This window comes from Zea mays, chromosome 3, assembly GCF_902167145.1.
Source record: "Zea mays cultivar B73 chromosome 3, Zm-B73-REFERENCE-NAM-5.0, whole genome shotgun sequence".
NCBI lineage: Eukaryota > Viridiplantae > Streptophyta > Magnoliopsida > Poales > Poaceae > Zea > Zea mays.
Window position 1 is genome coordinate 154,821,945 of NC_050098.1, and position 19,503 is coordinate 154,841,447.

Sequence of the window (19,503 nt, forward strand, 5' to 3'; positions counted from 1 at the left end):
CGCACCTAGCTCGCGGTATGAGTCCACGAGCTGTTTGCGCGTCCGCTCAACTTCCGAGCGCGTAGAGGCCTCGGCCCTCTCCATGCGGGCCTGCAGAGCGTTGAACCGCACCTCCCATTCCTCAGCGCGCTGGCTGGCGAGACTCCCCTCCTCCCGCGCCAACTTGGCCTCCGCCTGCGCCGCCTGCGCCTTGGCGATGGCCTGGTTGGCCTCCCTCCTTTTCTCCACCAGCTGGCGCCGGAGGTCCGTCCTCTCACCCTCCAGGGCGGCCACCTTCTCCGCCAGCCTGTGGCTTTTGCTCTCCGCGGCCGACTTCTCCCGGATGGCGTCCGCGTGCTGCGCCCGAAGTCTCTCAACTTCGGCAGCCACATCTGCAGTAAGGGCACCCGACACCACGCGGTCGGCGAAGTCGGCCGCCTAACAGACACACATGAGACCACAATCACCATGAAAGCGGCACACACCAAAGTCCAGCTCAACTTGACTCAGCTGTTGCGCCAGCTGCTGCGACGCCTCCCTCAGCCGGCGGGACACAGTGCCCGCTTCGTCCTTGACGGCAGTGGCCGCCAAAATCTCGCCGCCAGCGCTGAAAGCGCCACCCTTCACCCCAAGCATCGCGGTAGACGCCGTGGTTGCCACCGCAGGCAGGACAACAACAAGTTGCCCCTCGCCCGACCCTGCAACGTATCACTGGTCAAAAAAAATGCTCACCAACGAGATAGTCGTCCACGGTAATATTTGTGCCGAAGTCGGCAACGCGCTTCCCCGGCGAAGGCAGTTCCCGGACCTTCGCAGCTCCGTCCGGGGCAGACTTGGTTCCGCCGGCGCCGACCGCCTTCGCGCTCTCCGGCACCTTGCTGGACCCAGGGGCGGCCGGCTTCACCGACTGCGTCGGCTGGCTACCGCCGGGGATGGTAGTGAGAGCACCTAGAGGGGGGGGTGAATAGGTGATCCTGTAAAACTTAAAACTCAACACCACAAACTTGATTAAGAGTTAGAAAGATGAAATCAAGTGAGTAGAGAGGAGAGCTCTTGTGAGGCACAATAGACACAATAAGGACAAGCACAAGAGACACGAGGATTTATCCCGTGGTTCGGCCAAGTACAAAACTTGCCTACTCCACGTTGTGGCGTCCCAACGGACGAGAGTTGCACTCAACTCCTCTCAAGTGATCCAATGATCAACTTGAATACCACGGTGTTCTTTTTACTTTGCTCTTTTCCCGTTTGCGAGGAATCTCCACAACTAGGAGTCTCTCGCCCTTACAATAAGAATCAATATGAAGCACAAGAGTAAGGGAGGGAAGCAACATACTCAAAACCACAGCAAAATACGCACACACACGATCAAGACTTGAGCTCAAGACAATATCTCAAGGTTCTCACTAGAACAGAGCTCAAATCACTAAGAATGTCAAACTAGTGCGCAAGAGTGAAGTGTGAATGATCAACAATGCTCAAAAGTTGCTTGGTGTTCTCCTCCATGCACCTAGGGGTCCCTTTTATAGCCCCAAGGCAGCTAGGAGTCGTTGAGAGCATTCCAGGAAGGCAATTCTTGCCTTCTGTCGCCTGGCGCACCGGACAGTCCGGTGCGGATTTCTTTCCTTCTTTGGCGAAGCCGACCGTTGGCGCTTTGGAGCCGTTGGCTCACCGGACACTGTCCAGTGCACACCGGACAGTCCGGTGCCCCCTTCCGACCGTTGGCTCGGCCACATGTCTCGCACGGATCGCGCGGCCGACCGTTGGCCCGGCCGACCGTTGGCTCACCGGACAGTCCGGTGCACACCAGACAGTCCGGTGAATTATAGTCGTACGTCGTTAATCATTTCCCGAGAGCAGCAAGTTCGCCTAAGCCAGCCTGGTGCACCAGACAGTCCGGTGCTCCCAGACAAAGCTGACTTTGGCTGAACAAAGCCATCCTTAATTTCAACTTGATTTTTCCTGTTTCCAGCACTTAGACACAATACATTAGTCTCTAAAACAATGTACTAAGTCTGAGAAACATACCTTTATACTTGATTTGTACTTTGTCCACCATTTAACACTTAGGCACTTGTGTTGGACACTAAATCACCAAAATACTTAGAAATGGCCCAAGGGCACATTTCCCTTTCAATCTCCCCCTTTTTGGTGATTTATGCCAACACAACATAAAGCAAGTAGAACAAGTGCAAAATCAATTCAAATAAGAACTCAAAATTGTTTTGATTCAAATTTGACATATATGGATCATTCTTTGCCACCACTTGGTTTGTTTTTGAAAATCAAACTCAATTTCCTATCTCTAAGTCAAACACACTTGTTGAAACATAAAGAGAGATATTTCACGAGAAATTGATCAAGGAAAAAAACTCCCCCTTTTTCCCATAATTAAGCCTTCTCCCCACAAGAGACCAACTTTTGACAATAAGAGGCAACCAAGAGTATTTTGACAAACAAAAACTCTAATTCTACTATTTTCAAAATTCACAAGTGGTAGCTGATCCATTTATTGCTTTGGCCTTATTTTCTCCCCCTTTGGCATCAAGCACCAAAACGGGATCAATCTTGGCCCTTTAACCCCATTGCCTCACCAAAATCTTCAACTAAGAGTAAAAAGGCAATAAGAGTACAAGGATGAACTTGGAATAAATTACTCTTTCATTGGAGTGCAGTGGAAGTCTTGCATGGTCCAAGTCCACCTTTTTCCTTTCAAACCTCCTTTGAGACTAAATTAAGTAAACTCAAGCACACAGTTAGTCTCAAAGGGTCAAGTTGTAGCATATCTCCCCCTAAATATGTGCATCACTTGCAAGTGGACTTGTGAGGTCCGGGGAGTGTTTGTACAACTTGAGCACCATAAGCAAACAACAAAATGCTTAAGGAACATGATCAAGGCATAAAACACATGTATGTTATAAATCAATCCAAGTTCCGCGAATCTAAGACATTTAGCTCACTACGCAACTTGCAAAAGGTCTGCTCATCTAAAGGCTTGGTAAAGATATCGGCTAGCTGGTTCTCGGAGCTAACATGAAACACTTCAATATCTCCCTTTTGTTGGTGGTCTCTCAAAAAGCGATGCCGGATGTCTATGTGCTTTGTGCGGCTGTGTTCAACAGGATTATCCGCCATGCGGATAGCACTCTCATTATCACATAGGAGTGGGACTTTGCTCAGATTGTAGCCAAAGTCCCTGAGGGTTTGCCTCATCCAAAGTAGTTGCGCGCAACACTGTCCTGTGGCAACGTACTCGGCCTCAGTGGTGGATAGGGCAACGGAGGTTTGTTTCTTAGAACTCCACGACACCAGGGACCTTCCTAAGAATTGGCACGTCCCTGATGTACTCTTCCTATCGACCTTACATCCAGCATAATCGGAGTCTGAATATCCAATCAAGTCAAAGGTAGATCCTTTTGGATACCAGATCCCAAAGTAAGGCGTAGCGACTAAATATCTAAGAATTCGCTTCACAGCCACTAAGTGACAATCCCTTGGATCGGATTGAAATCTAGCACACATGCATACGCTAAGCATAATATCCGGTCTACTTGCACATAAATAAAGTAAAGACCCTATCATAGATCGGTATGCCTTTTGATCAACGGACTTACCTCCTTTGTTGAGGTCAGTGTGTCCATCGGTTCCCATTGGAGTCTTTGCGGGCTTGGCGTCCTTCATCCCAAATCGCTTGATCAAGTCCTGCGTGTACTTTGTTTGGGAGATGAAGGTCCCATCCTTGAGTTGCCTCACTTGGAACCCAAGGAAATAGCTTAACTCGCCCATCATCGACATCTCGAACTTTTGAGTCATCACCCTGCTAAACTCTTCACAAGACTTTTGGTTAGTAGAACCAAATATTATGTCATCGACATAAATTTGGCACACAAAAAGATCACCATCACATGTCTTAGTAAAAAGAGTCGGATCGGCTTTCCCAACCTTGAAAGCATTAGCAATTAAAAAGTCTCTAAGGCATTCATACCATGCTCTTGGGGCTTGCTTAAGTCCATAGAGCGCCTTAGAGAGCTTACTGACATGTTTGGGGTACCGTTCATCCTCGAAGCCAGGGGGTTGCTCCACGTACACCTCCTCCTTGATTGGTCCGTTGAGGAAAGCGCTCTTCACATCCATTTGGAACAACCTGAAAGAATGGTGAGCGGCATATGCTAGCAAAATGCGAATGGATTCTAGCCTAGCCACAGGAGCAAAAGTATCCTCAAAGTCCAAACCTGCGACTTGGGCATAACCTTTTGCCACAAGTCTAGCCTTGTTCCTTGTCACCACCCCATGCTCGTCTTGTTTGTTGTGGAACACCCACTTGGTTCCCACAACATTTTGCTTGGGACGAGGCACCAGTGTCCAAACTTCATTTCTTTTGAAGTTGTTGAGCACCTCCTGCATGGCCAATACCCAGTCCGGATCTAGCAAGGCCTCCTCTACCATGAAAGGCTCAATAGAAGAGACAAAGGAGTAATGCTCACAAAAATTAACTAATCGAGATCGAGTAGTTACTCCCTTGCTAATATCACCCAAAATCTGGTCGACGGGATGATCCCTTTGAATCATCGCTCGAACTTGGGTTGGAGGTGCCGGTTGTGCTTCTCCCTCCATTACATGATCATCTTGTGCTCCCCCTTGATCACACGCCTCCTCTTGATGAACCTGTTCATCTTCTTGAGTTGGGGGTTGCACCATTATTGAGAAAGAAGGTTGATCTTGCTCCTTTTGTTCCATTGGTCTCACATCTCCAATCGCCATGGTGCGCATTGCGGCCGTTGGAACGTCTTCTTCATCTACATCATCAAGATCAACAACTTGCTCTCTTGGAGAGCCATTAGTCTCATCAAATACAACGTCACTAGAGACTTCAACCAAACCCGATGATTTGTTGAAGACCCTATACGCCTTTGTATTTGAGTCATAACCTAGCAAAAACCCTTCTACGGCTTTGGGAGCAAATTTGGAATTCCTACCCTTCTTCACTAGAATGTAGCATTTACTCCCAAAAACTCGGAAATACGAAACATTGGGTTTGTTACCAGTTAGTAGCTCATACGAGGTCTTCTTGAGGAGGCGATGAAGGTAGACCCGGTTGATGGTGTGGCAAGCCGTGTTCACAGCTTCCGACCAAAAGCGCTCGGAGGTCTTGAACTCTCCAAGCATCGTCCTTGCCATGTCTATAAGCGTCCTGTTCTTCCTCTCTACCACACCATTTTGCTGTGGTGTGTAGGGAGCGGAGAACTCGTGCTTGATTCCTTCCTCCTCAAGATACTCCTCCACTTGAAGGTTCTTGAACTCGGATCCGTTGTCGCTCCTTATCTTCTTCACCTTGAGCTCAAACTCGTTTTGAGCTCTTCTTAGGAAACGCTTGAGGGTCTCTTGGGTTTCAGATTTGTCCTACAAAAAGAATACCCAAGTGAAGCGGGAAAAATCATCAACTATAACAAGACCATACTTACTTCCTTCTATGCTTAGATAGGCGACGGGTCCGAAGAGGTCCATATGAAGTAACTCCAGGGGTCTTGATGTTGTCATCACATTTTTGGCATGATGAGAGCTTCCCACCTGTTTCCCTGCTTGACAAGCTGCACAAGGTCTATCTTTTTCGAAAGTAACATTTGTTAGACCTATCACGTGTTCTCCCTTTAGAAGCTTGTGAAGGTTCTTCATCCCCACATGTGCTAAGTGGCGATGCCACAGCCAGCCCATGCTAGTCTTAGCAATTAAGCATGCATCTAGACCGGCCTCTTCTTTTGCAAAATCAACTAAATAGAGTTTGTCGTCTAATACACCCTTAAAAGCTAATGAACCATCACTTCTTCTAAAGACAGACACATCTACATTTGTGAATAGACAGTTATATCCCATATTACAAAGTTGACTTACAGACAACAAGTTATATCCAAGCGACTCAACTAAGAACACATTAGAAATAGAGTGCTCGGATGAAATAGCAATTTTACCTAACCCTTTCACCTTGCCTTGGTTCCCATCACCGAATATGATTGAATCTTGGGGATCCTTGTTCTTGACGTAGGAAGAGAACATCCTCTTTTCCCCCGTCATGTGGTTTGTGCATCCGCTGTCGATAATCCAGCTTGAGTCCCCGGATGCATAAACCTGCAAGGCAAATTTAGGCTTGGGTCTTAGGTACCCAACTCTTGTTGGGTCCTACAAGGTTAGTCACAATGGTCTTAGGGACCCAAATGCAGGTTTTATCTCCCTTGCATCTTGCCCCTAACTTCCTAGCAATCACTTTCTTATTCTTTCTACAAATAGCAAAGGAAGAATTGCAAGCATGATATATTGTAGAAGGTTCATTAATTTTCCTAGGGACATTAGCAACATTTCTCCTAGGCATATGATGAACAACATTTCTCCTAGGTATATCTCTACCATGCATATAGGAAGAACTTGAAGCAAACATTGCATTTGAACCATAAGCATTACAACTCCTATCATGATGAACATTTCTAGTAAATTTCCTATCATGGTATAAGAAAGCATGGTTCTTTTGCACACTATTTGCCATAGGGGCGTTCCCTTTCTCCTTGGCGGAGATGGAAGCCTTATAGCTTGTTAAGTTCTTGACTTCCCTTTTGAAGCCAAGACCATCCTTAATTGAGGGGTGTCTACCAACTGTGTAGGCATCCCTTGCAAATTTCAGTTTTTCAAATTCACTCTTGCTAGTCTTAAGTTGGGCATTAAGACTAGCCACTTCATCATTCAATTTAGAAATTGAAACTAGGTGTTCACTACAAGCATCAACATTAAAATCTTTACACCTGGTGCAAACTACAACATGTTCTACACAAGATGTTGATTTATTAGTTATTTCTAACTTAGCACTCAAGTCATCGTTTATGCTCTTTAAACTAGAAATAGAGTCATGGCATGTAGACAATTCACAAGAAAGCATTTCATTCCTCTTTATTTCTAAAGCAAGGAATTTTTTAGCTTCTACAAACTTATCATGCTCATCATATAAGAGATCCTCTTGCTTTTCTAACAATCTATTCTTATCATTCAAAGCATCAATCAATTCATTTATTTTATCAATATTAGTTCTATCTAGGCCCTTGAATAAACTAGCATAGTCTATTTCATCATCATCACTAGACTCATCCTCACTTGAAGAAGCATAAGTACTAGTATTACGAGTGCTTACCTTTTTTTCCCTTGCCATGAAGCAAGTGTGATGCTCGTTTGGGAAGAGGGCCGACTTGTTAAAGGCGGTGGCGGCGAGTCCTTCGTTGTCAGAGTCGGACGACGAACAATCTGAGTCCCACTCCTTTCCAAGGTGTGCCTCGCCCTTAGCCTTTTTGTATGCCTTCTTCTTTTCCCTCTTGTTTCCTTGTTCCTGGTCACTATCATTATCGGGACAGTTAGCGATAAAATGACCAATCTTACCACATTTGAAGCATGAGCGCTTCCCCTTCGTCTTGGTCTTATTTGGATGCTCCTTGCGACCCCTTAGCGCCATCTTGAAGCGCTTGATGATGAGGGCCATTTCTTCATCATTAAGTCCAGCCGCCTCAATTTGTGCCACCTTGCTAGGTAGCGCCTCCTTGCTCCTCGTTGCTTTGAGAGCAATGGTTTGAGGCTCTTGGATTGGGCCATTCAACGCATCATCAACGTACCTTGCTTCCTTGATCATCATACGCCCGCTTACAAACTTTCCAAGTATCTCCTCGGGCGTCATCTTTGTGTACCTAGGATTCTCACGAATATTGTTCACAAGATGAGGATCAAGGATAGTAAAGGACCTTAGCATTAGGCGGACGACGTCGTGGTCCGTCCATCGCGTGCTTCCATAGCTCCTTATTTTGTTGACGAGGGTCTTTAGCCGGTTGTATGTTTGAGTTGGCTCCTCGCCCCTGATCATCGCAAATCTACCAAGTTCGCCCTCCACCAACTCCATCTTGGTGAGCATGGTAACGTCATTCCCTCATGTGAGATCTTGAGGGTGTCCCAAATCTTCTTGGCGTTATCCAAGCCGCTCACTTTATGGTATTCATCCCTGCACAATGATGCTAGAAGAACAGTAGTAGCTTGTGCATTTTTGTGAATTTGCTCATTGATAAACATGAGACTATCACTACTATCAAAATGCATTCCATTCTCAACTATCTCCCATATGCTTGGATGGAGAGAGAACAAATGACTACGCATTTTGTGACTCCAAAATCCGTAGTCCTCTCCATCAAAGTGAGGAGGTTTACCAAGTGGAATGGAGAGTAAATGAGCATTTGTGCTTTGCGGAATACGAGAATAATCAAAAGAAAAGTTTGAATTAACCGTTTTCTTTTTCTCGTAGTCGTCATCGTCCTTTTGGGAAGAAGTGGACTCGTAACTGTCGTCGTAGTAGATGATCTCCTTGATGCGCCTTGTCTTCTTCTTCTTCCCGTCTCTTCTCTTGTGGCTCGAGCCCGAGTCCGTAGGCTTGTCATCTTTAGGCTCGTTGAAGAAGGACTCCTTCTCCTTATCGTTGACCACCATCCCCTTGCCCGTAGGATCCATCTCTTCGGGCGGTTAGTCCCTTTCTTGAAGAGAACGGCTCTGATACCAATTGAGAGCACCTAGAGGGGGGTGAATAGGTGATCCTGTAAAACTTAAAACTCAACACCACAAACTTGATTAAGAGTTAGAAAGATGAAATCAAGTGAGTAGAGAGGAGAGCTCTTGTGAGGCACAATAGACACAATAAGGACAAGCACAAGAGACACGAGGATTTATCCCGTGGTTCGGCCAAGTACAAAACTTGCCTACTCCACATTGTGGCGTCCCAACGGACGAGAGTTGCACTCAACTCCTCTCAAGTGATCCAATGTTCAACTTGAATACAACGGTGTTCTTTTTACTTTGCTCTTTTCCCGTTTGCGAGGAATCTCCACAACTAGGAGTCTCTCGCCCTTACAATAAGAATCAATATGAAGCACAAGAGTAAGGGAGGGAAGCAACACACTCAAAACCACAGCAAAATACGCACACACACGATCAAGACTTGAGCTCAAGACAATATCTCAAGGTTCTCACTAGAACAGAGCTCAAATCACTAAGAATGTCAAACTAGTGCGCAAGAGTGAAGTGTGAATGATCAACAATGCTCAAAAGTTGCTTGGTGTTCTCCTCCATGCGCCTAGGGGTCCCTTTTATAGCCCCAAGGTAGCTAGGAGCCGTTGAGAGCATTCCAGGAAGGCAATTCTTGCCTTCTGTCGCCTGGCGCACCGGACAGTCCGGTGCGGATTTCTTTCCTTCTTTGGCGAAGCTGACCATTGGCGCTTTGGAGCCGTTGGCGCACCGGACACTGTCCGGTGCACACCAGACAGTCCGGTGCCCCCTTCCGACCGTTGGCTTGGCCACGTGTCTCGCGCGGATCGTGCGGCCGATCGTTGGCCCAGCCGACCGTTGGCTCACCGGACAGTCCGGTGCACACCGGACAGTCCGGTGCACACCGGACAGTCCGGTGCACACCGGACAGTCCGGTGAATTATAGCCGTACGTCGTTAATCATTTCCCGAGAGCAGCAAGTTCGCCTGAGCCAGCCTGGCACACCAGACATTGTCCGGTGCACCACCGGACAGTCCGGTGCACCCAGACAGAGCTGACTTTGGCTGAACAAAGCCATCCTTAATTTCAACTTGATTTTTCCTGTTTCCAGCACTTAGACACAATACATTAGTCTCTAAAACAATGTACTAAGTCTGAGAAACATACCTTTATACTTGATTTGTACTTTGTCCACCATTTAACACTTAGGCACTTGTGTTGGACACTAAATCACCAAAATACTTAGAAATGGCCCAAGGGCACATTTCCCTTTCAGGTAGCCTTCGCAGTCCCCCGCGCCCTCTTCGGCCTAGCTTCGGGGAGCCTGATGACCGCCCGACGCTTCTGCGCAGCATCCTGGCGGTCCTTGTTCATCACTGCCGACACAACAGCAGCAATATTCCGTCCGTAAGGAAACACTCTCAAGTCACGAGCCATGCGAGACGTAAAGAAGTCTTTGCCAGCCACGTGGGGGATAGGAACGTTCTTGGGCCATCGACCCCTGGTAACCTCCAGCATCCGCGCCGAAGACTCCCGGAGCTCGGGCGAAGACATCCTTCCCCCGGGGGCCGCGCATGTCCCCATCAACTCCATAGCAAAGTTATCGGAGACCCCCAGTTCTCCCACCGCAGTACCTAGCTTCCTCTTTTTAGTGGCTGGGGCGGCCTCCGGCGCGGGGTCGTCCTCAGTCACAGCCGCCGGTTTTTTCCCGCGGCGGTCGACGGCGTCCTCCCCGGGATAACCGCCATACGGCAAACAATTCAACTTGAAGACCCTATTCAGGCAGTCGTTGGATCCACGTATATCCCAACTCCGCTGGGCCTCCGTCTTCGGCACATAGCGCCCAACAATTCTCACCGCCCCATCCTCTGCCTCACGCACAACCGCGGCAGCATCCCGTCCTCGCACATCCAAAGCAAAAAGCGGACTTCGCACCTTCCGTCCACCCAGGGAGGGCATCTTGCGAGGGCATACTTCGCCCAGCGACCATCCATGCGCCAAGGGACACACCCCATACCCTATGAATTCCTCAACTAGATCGCGCCCACTACTCGTGCGGGCAGCGATCCGAAGGGCCCTTTCATTTTCATCATCCTCTGCCACTTCAAATGGCGGGTACGCCACATAATAATGAGAACACATAATGGCGGCAGGGAGCCCTGGGTGATCTTTGACTTCAGCCTCCTAAACATAGAACCAGTAGTCCCACCAGTTGCCCCACTTATTTCGGGCACAGGGGACCAGCTCCACAACTTCCATCGAAGTCTTCTCGGACTTCGGCGTGAAAGTGCACGATCCGAATTGCGCAATCTTATGTCCAATTTTTCTCTTCTGCCAGTGCAGACAATATTCCTTGGCGAAGACCTCCACCAAAGGCTGACCGCCATACGACGTCGTTGCCCAGACATACTTCGCCAACGCCACCACGGCGTTCGGTGTCAGCTAATAAACCTGGACTTCAATCTTCTGCAGAACCTCCGACACAAAATGATGCGCGGGCAGACGAAGGCCGGCGATGAAAAATGCCTCAAAAACAACCAATTCGCCCTCGGGCTCGGGAACCTCCTCTACCCCCGGGACGCGCCCAACCCCGCCGCCAAAATACCCCAACTGTTGCATATCTTGCACGCGGACCAACGACATCCACGAAACACCGAATTCCACCGAATCACCCGGTCGTAATTCCGCCGCCGCCACAGTGCCCGAGAGATCTTCGAAAGATGCCTCGGCCGTCGGCGTGGTCGCAACAGACGAGGAGGAAGATGTCATAGCTACGTACCGTCGACGGTGGCGCGCGGTCTGCTTCACGCGGGCCAGTTCTCCGACGAACAAGAGCAAGGAGGGCAGACGAGCAGGCGAGCAGTTTGAAAGGGAGGCTAGGGTTTTCACGGCGCGCAGAAAGGTAAATTTCAATCCGCGTCGCCCCCGCCCCCTTTATATACACAGGGCCCGACGCTTCGGGAAGCCCGCAATCCAACAGTGCGGCGTCAATCAACGGTCATGTCAAAAACCCCCGCGGAACCACTTCGAGCGAGGGCAGCGTCTCCATCATCTAGCGACGCCTTCGGCACCAGATGACTTAGTCGAACTGGTCCCTCGGAGGGCAAATGTTGGGGTGAAGGCGAAGACGCCACCCTTCGCTCGATGCCTTCGCCAGCCTCGCTGCACCAAAGAAGACAAGACGGCTGGCAGACTTTACCCTTCGTCCCACGCGTCGCTGGACGAAGGCCTATGACGAGGTCGTCCCATCCCGCGGCCTCGTCCAACATGGAGGCCCACGTGTGATCCGGCCCATTGTAACAGGCCCTGCGTGGTCGCTACGCATTATGGGCCTAATTTGTAAAGGTTTCCCTGTAATTACAGTCTGTAACCCTGCTTTATGGGAATATTCCGGGGATAACCTAGGCGCCTCAGGGCACATGCGTCCTTAACTCAAGGATGCTGGGCACTCAGGTACCTATAAATACCCCCGCACAGTGCCCTTGGGAGGCTAGATTAACAGAGCTATTGCCATCTCGAGCTAAAACCTTGTCTACATTGCTTTTACTCCCCCGTTGGATCAACTTGCCCAGGAGAGCAAGTTCCAACAATCGACAATCACATTATCATTCCCCTTTTTATGTTTAATGATGTAAGGAAAAGTTTCAAGAAATTCTACCCACTTAGCATGTCTACGGTTCAGATTTGTTTGACTACGAAGATGCTTAAGTGACTCATGATCAGAATGGATAACAAATTCCTTAGACCACAAATAATGTTTCCATGTTTGCAAAGATCGTATGAGAGCATATAATTCTTTATCATAAGTGGAATAATTAAGAACAGGGCCATTCAATTTCTCACTAAAATATGCAACGGGTTTACCTCCTTGCATCAAAATAGCACCAATGCCAACTCCAATTGCATCACATTCGAGTTCAAAAGTCTTACCAAAGTCACGAAGTTGGAGTAGTGGCGCGTGAGTAAGCTTCTCTTTTAAAAGAGCAAAAGGATCCTCTTGTGACTGCCCCCAATTAAATGAAACACCCTTCTTGGTCAACTCATGTAATGGGGCTGCGATGGTGCTGAAATCCTTCACGAAACGACGATAAAATCCTGCAAGTCCAAGAAAACTCCGCACTTGTGTCACCGTCGATGGCGTTGGCCAACTCTGAATAGCATGCACCTTAGCCTCATCAACCTCAATACCCTATGGAGTGACAACATAGCCAAGAAACGATACTCGTTCGGTGCAAAAGGTGCATTTCTCAAGGTTAGCAAATAAGCGCGCGGCGAGCAGAGCATCAAAAACAGCACGTAGACGGTCAATATGTTCAGATAAACAAGTGTTGTAGATCAAGATATCATCAAAATAAACCACCACAATTTTTCCAATAAATGGGCGCAAAACCTCGTTCATCAAACGCATAAAAGTACTAGGGGTATTAGTTAATCCAAAAGGCATCACTAACCACTCATACAAGCCGAACTTGGTTTTAAAAGTAGTTTTCCATTCATCGCCTAATTTCATTCTATTTTGGTGGTACCCACTGTGCAAATCAATCTTAGAAAATATTTTAAAACCACTTAACTCATCAAGCATATCATCTAATCGAGGAATAGGGTGACGGTACCGGATAGTGATGTTGTTAATGGCTCTACAATCTACACACATGCGCCAACTGCCATCTTTCTTTGGAACCAAAATGACAGGAACAGAACAAGGACTAAGGCTCTCACGTACATACTCGTGGTCCAAAAGGTCTTGGACTTGGCGCTGAATCTCCTTAGTCTCCTCAGGATTTGCTTGATATGTAGCACGGTTGGGCAAGCTCGCTCCAGGAATCAAATCAATCTGGTGCTCAATCCCACGAATGGGAGGAAGTCCTAGAGGTAACTCAGAGGGAAAAACATCTCGGAACTGCTGCAAAAGGTTAGTCACAGATGCATGCAAAGTGCTAGGAATATCATCAATAGAAAAGAAAGCATCTTTGCAAACCAAGGCATAGCAACAAGCATCAGTAGCATGAGTTTCAAGAAGATCAGATTTAGTAGCAAGCATGAAATGAGCTTTCAATTTAATTTGTTGCTGAATTTCTGTCTCATTAGTTAGTTCCTTATGGGTACTTGCAACTCTATCTTTATCAGCTTGTACAATTTCAGCAAGAGTCAAAGGTAGCAAAGTAATGTTTTTATCTTTATGCCTAAAAGTGTATGTATTACTCCTACCATGGTGACGTGCATCAGTATCATATTCCCAAGGTCTACCCAACAAAAGAGAACAAGCTTCCATAGGTACTACATCGCAATCCACATAATCAGAATACATACCAATGGAGAAATGCACTCGTACCATGTGTGTTACCTTAACCTTGCCTGAGTCATTGATCCACTGAATGTGGTATGGATGTGGCCGTGGACGTGTGGTCAGGCCAAGCTTCTTGACCAAATCTGAACTCACCAAATTATTGCAACTTCCACCATCAATAATAACACGTGCACGCCGATTCTCGATGGCGAAGAAAGTCTAGAACAAATTATGGCGTTGCTGCTTCTCTGATGATTCAGGCTAAGAATTAAGAACACGCTGCACCATGATGCTTCGAAGGTTCACCATAGCATCAGCACCAAGCATGGCATCATCATTAGCAGCAACATCACTGGAATCATAATCGTCATCCTCACCGTCCAAAGCACTAATGTAGCCATCATCCGTAGCAATGTATGTTCGCTGACTCGGGCAATCCTTCTTCACGTGACCAATCCCATGATAATGGTGGCAAAAAATACCCGAAGAACGACCATTGGAAGGTGCTACAGGTGCTGGTGAATTCTATTTCTTGGCGGATACCTGCAAAGGAGGTTTACCAACATGTGCAGCAGGTGTCGAGGTAGGTCGCGTAGACGCTGGAGTGGTCGAAGGTGTATGACTCGAGGCAGGTGTGTGCGTTCGTGATGTAGAGGAGGCGCCAAAAGTAGCCCTAGGTCGATGTTGGCGTCCCTGCAATTCTTTCTCTGCAAGCATAGCAAACTGGAACAACTTGTTGACAGTGTTAAATTCTTTGTAATCCACAATGTCCTGAATGTCACGCCGCAAACCTGAATAAAAACGGCAAAGAGCGTCCTCATGTCCCTCTACTATCCCACAACGATGCAATCCCTTCTGAAGCTCAGCATAATAATCTTGAACAAATTTATCCCCTTGCTCTAAACGCATCAATTTCTTATGCAATTCTCTATGATAAGATGGGGGGAACAAATCTATCGCTCATAGCTACCTTAAGATCTTCCCAAGTCGTAGGTGCTCTGCCATCCCCAACTAGACCAATCCACCAGACAATAGCAAAATCTTTAAATTCACTAGTGGCTTGTCTAACTTGATGTCGTTCAGGTACAAGGTGGGCAACAAATTTCTGTTCTTTCGTCATCTCCCAATCAAGATATCCCTTAGCATCATAATGACCCGAAAAAGATGGTATAGTAAATTTAATCTTAGCATAAGGGTCGTCAGGAGCACGATTGTTATTACCTTGCTGGCGGTGTGGCATACCTTCTGTGTTTTGATGAAGACGGCGACGTAGGCGCAAATCTCTGGTGGCCGCTTCATCATAGTTACCTTCTGCATCAAACACTGCATCATCGGGAATACGTGGACGAGGAGGTGGTGATGGCGGTGCTTGTTGTTGCGTCTCCAACACAGCAAGTCTATCGACGATCTCGGACAATCGTCGATCCAGCCTCTCGTAAGTCTTGCCAAGGTCCATGTCAATGAAGGCATCATGCACTGACTTGTGGACCGTCTCCTCCATTTGCTCCTTCAGGAGCTTGTTGTTTGCCTCAAGATCTTGGCGGCTAACACATTCATTGAAGTCTGTAGGGATCCTTGCTTCTTCTTCGTCGCCTGCCATCGAAACACAAAAACAGGAAACAAACGGTGAAGGTTATCCCTAATAATTTCACTACACGCTCCTCTCAGGTGGAACACAGGAACACACTCTATTGTATCTTACCAAGCTCTTACAAGTGTCTGACGAAATACAAAGCAAAGGATGGTACAATCGGAGGCTGGTTCGTGATACTTACCAAGAGGGAGTGAAACCGCGATTGCAAGGTCAAAGCTGTATTGATCTGAAAAAAGTATGTGGAGCTTGGGAGGCCAAAAATTAATATCAAGGATTAGCAAAAATCGAGTGCAGATTAGCGAAGTTCAATAAGTGTCCAAAGCACAAGTCACAATTGCTGGCTAAGACGTGTCCTATCGAAGCACAACAAGGTAAAGGTAACAAGGAACGGTGGACAAAAACTCAAAAAAACCAGCAGAATGGCAGTTCTGTAAATAGAGCAGATTTTTCAGCACTAGTAGAAATCAAAGGTGCGTTTCCAAAGGAGTACCAGCAAAAGAGCTCGAAATATTCTGAATTTTTTACCACTGATCCAAAAACATAAAAGATGGAAGCACACAAAATTTCACTTGAAACAGAGTTGTATTGTGACCTAGAGAAAATCACAAATGATCTCTGAAATTCCTCAAAACACTTAAACAATTTTTTAATTATCTTTCCAATTTTTTTTGAATTTTTTGACCGAACCAAACAGGCCAAAGGAGGGGTAACTTTCGATTTGGTGGAGATGTCACACAGACGATTCGGCTTCCAATCAACACGACTAGAACCCCGCAATTGCAGCACCACTTCTCCTCTAGTTATCAATCGTGCACTGCGTGATTGACCTCGCCACAAGGGCTAATTCCTGCCTAAGAATCGAAGACACAAGTAAGAATAAGAAAGAACACAATCTGGAATATTGCGGATGAATGATTAAGCTCACAAGTTGGGGTCTCACAAACCGATCGAGCGGCGAACTGTTCTTGACAGAATGACTTAAGCAAAACCCGAGACCTAATGTGGTGGTGGCTACTGATTACATGAGGGTTTGGAGCGTGATTCCCTCCCTGGACGTGCCCTAATGGGCTCAACAAAGATACACGGCCCAAAGGCCAAGTTACGGTGTCACAGCACCGAGACAGATTATGGACGTCATCTTGTTTCGACGATTCTGAATGACTTGGATGGAATTTTGAGGTGGGACCAGTGCCATTGGAAGCTCTATGAAATTATGGTTCCACCCATATAAAGAACGTCCAAACCCGACTCCGTATGTGACCTGATTGTCCGTTTTACGACGGGCTGTTCCTGGAGTCCGAAACTGAAACGAAGTCGAATCGGTTTGGACCTCCACCTTGATCCGAACGTCCTTGCTGGCCTTCCACGCCTCCAAGTCCTTCACCATGTCCTTGCTGGTCCTTTCCTTCATTCTTAAGTACAATTAATTCATTAGGTAGCACACTATTCTCAAATGCACAAGAATAAGTACATAGGAACGAGCTCACCTGCAAATTCAATTGTCTTGAGGGTGAGCGAGTAATCGGACCTTGAACATCAACTAGGGGAGTGTTGTTTGAATCCATGGGAGTGATGTCCTCATCACTAACGCCATCAGTGACGTCCGTTACTAGCCATAACACAGGAAACAACCAGTAACGTATGACAGTAATGGACGATCATTAATCTAGGCAAAATGTGTAATCGTTAGGAAGAAATATTCGGACCAAGGTCCGATCTACCACGGCCTCGCCCTCGGCCTCGGCCACGGCCCGGCCCGGCCGGCGGCACGCGCGTGTGTGGCAGTCCTTCATCCTTTTCTCATCTTCTCAATAGATGCACCAATGGTCTGCCTATTTAAGTTGAGTGAATTGTCCCTTGAACTTCCGGTATGGTACTAAAGTACTAGTACACCGTAGCATTAAAGTGGGCATCTAGCATGGACTATTATTGAATATTAATATGGGCCAGGCCCACATTAATTCAACATATAAATGGTTGGTTTGTTGTAGAATTTATATTTTATACTCGTACCTAAAAACTTATACATTTGTGTTTGTGGTTGATGAGAAGAGCAAGAAACATGCTACCTTTTGGTCTTGTCTCCAAGACATACAAGAGGGCCTTTAGGTTATTATTCCCAACTTGTCCTTGTTTAATATTTTTTGTTCCTTCATTATTAACTAATTCTAAATCTGTTTATGTAGGAGCTTGCCCTTTGAACCAACAAAGTCCAAGTCTAAGCTCTAACAACCTAGTGCCTACAACATCGGAGTCAATTGTGCACGTAGCGTCGTGGTCACGAGGAGTCCTTTTGGTGTATTAAAGTGCAATTCTTTTGGTAGCCTGGTAGTGGTAATGTAATATTGCTTATGTGTTGTTGTCTACTTCGTACTCCCAAACTTTGTAGTGTGGTTAACCAGATATGGTCATGTACTCATGTGGGCAATGTTGTCATGTCATATTATCCAGGGATGTAGCTGCAAGCATGTAACTTTTGAACTTATGGCTTGTACTCATGTGACTAGATGAGGATGTGGCCTATAAGGGATTTGAACTTATGTTTTGTACTCATGTGACTTTTATTATGTAACTTGTTAATCTATGTTGGGTGCTTGCCAAGTATGGTTACCTGTTGCGTAACAATACCCACTTGGGTGCGGGTGTGAGTAAACTTTCCTATCCATGACCGAGTATGGGTATTGTGTCGGGTAGTTTTTTTATTTTGTGGGTGCATGTATGGAAAATTTTTGTCCGATGGGTACATATCTGTTGCCATCTCTAAGCAGGAGCCCACCTCTCCTTCATGAGAGCGCTGCTAGTCCAACCAAGGATACACCCTTCTACTCTGGCTAGTCAAGTCACCATGAATTATGCATCCGTCACTCATGCCCCTTTCGATCCTTTTTCTTCTCCCACGCCACAACTAGGAGCTTCCATGACTGGCACCATCCTAAGCTCTATGCTTCCTTTACCCCCTAAATAAGGAGATCCTTAGGACCATGCACGTTCGTCACTACCACATTGGCCCTTTCCATATCTTGTCCCTCACTATAGAGCCACCATAAAACTAGGGACGAACTCAGAATAAAATGGTAGTGAAGGCACACTTGTAACAATGAACGCCAAAATATCAAAGTGACGTCAACTAAGTTGGACCGAGAAGAGGACTTTATAGTGAAAATCTAGACTCTACCACTTGCAACAAAGAATTGAGCGGGGGCTTAGGCCCTCACTCACACCAATGTAGGTCCTCTCCTGCGTCAAACGTTGTTCCCACCACGGTCGCAATCATCGTTGTTGACTTGATCTTATCGCTAGAGCCCTCCCCGACTCCAATTTTTCTCCCTCGATACCATAAGACTATCTGCAACGCTATCCTCTAAATTTTTCCCCTATACTGCACTATGTAGCCATGTCACCCAGATTTCATCTCTACTTTTCTCCCTTCCGCAGTGGTTCCCTCTAAATTTTCTCTCTATACGCCACTACAACTATAAAATATCATTTTTCATTACTATTCATTTGTCTATTACCATTTTCTTCTTCTACAAAAACAACCCCACGCGTGTACCGAGGGCAGGGGCCTATAGCTGCTCGCTATAGATCTGGAGGAAGTCTGTGCATTGCGCTATTACTATAGTTACTAGAGGGCGTAGTAGAGTCGAGCGTTACGGCGATAGAGGGACCCTATACACCAACAATACTAGAGAAGGGGACGACTAGCGGATGCCGCTACGCATAGCCTAAGCTCAACTTGCATACAATAGACTATTCCATGAGACCAATCCACCGCTCCATCGTTGTCCCTTAGAGTTCGACGGAGCTCCACTACCACCTACCCTCTATCCTGCCACCACAACCAACTTGTCTATGCCACCTAGATCTTCATCATCATGCTTGTAAGGCTATATTTGGCCTCCTCCATCACGTGCTGGTGATCCTTGTCCATGGGAGCACCATATCGGTGGTCTCCCGTACACACACACCGAAGTGTGAGCACTCCCTTACCGCGACGGTGGCTAAGAAAGAGATCTATGGGATGGCCTTCGTATCAGTTCCCAATGCCCTAGATTGCTTTTTGACTGATGGTCAACTAGGTATCGAGCAT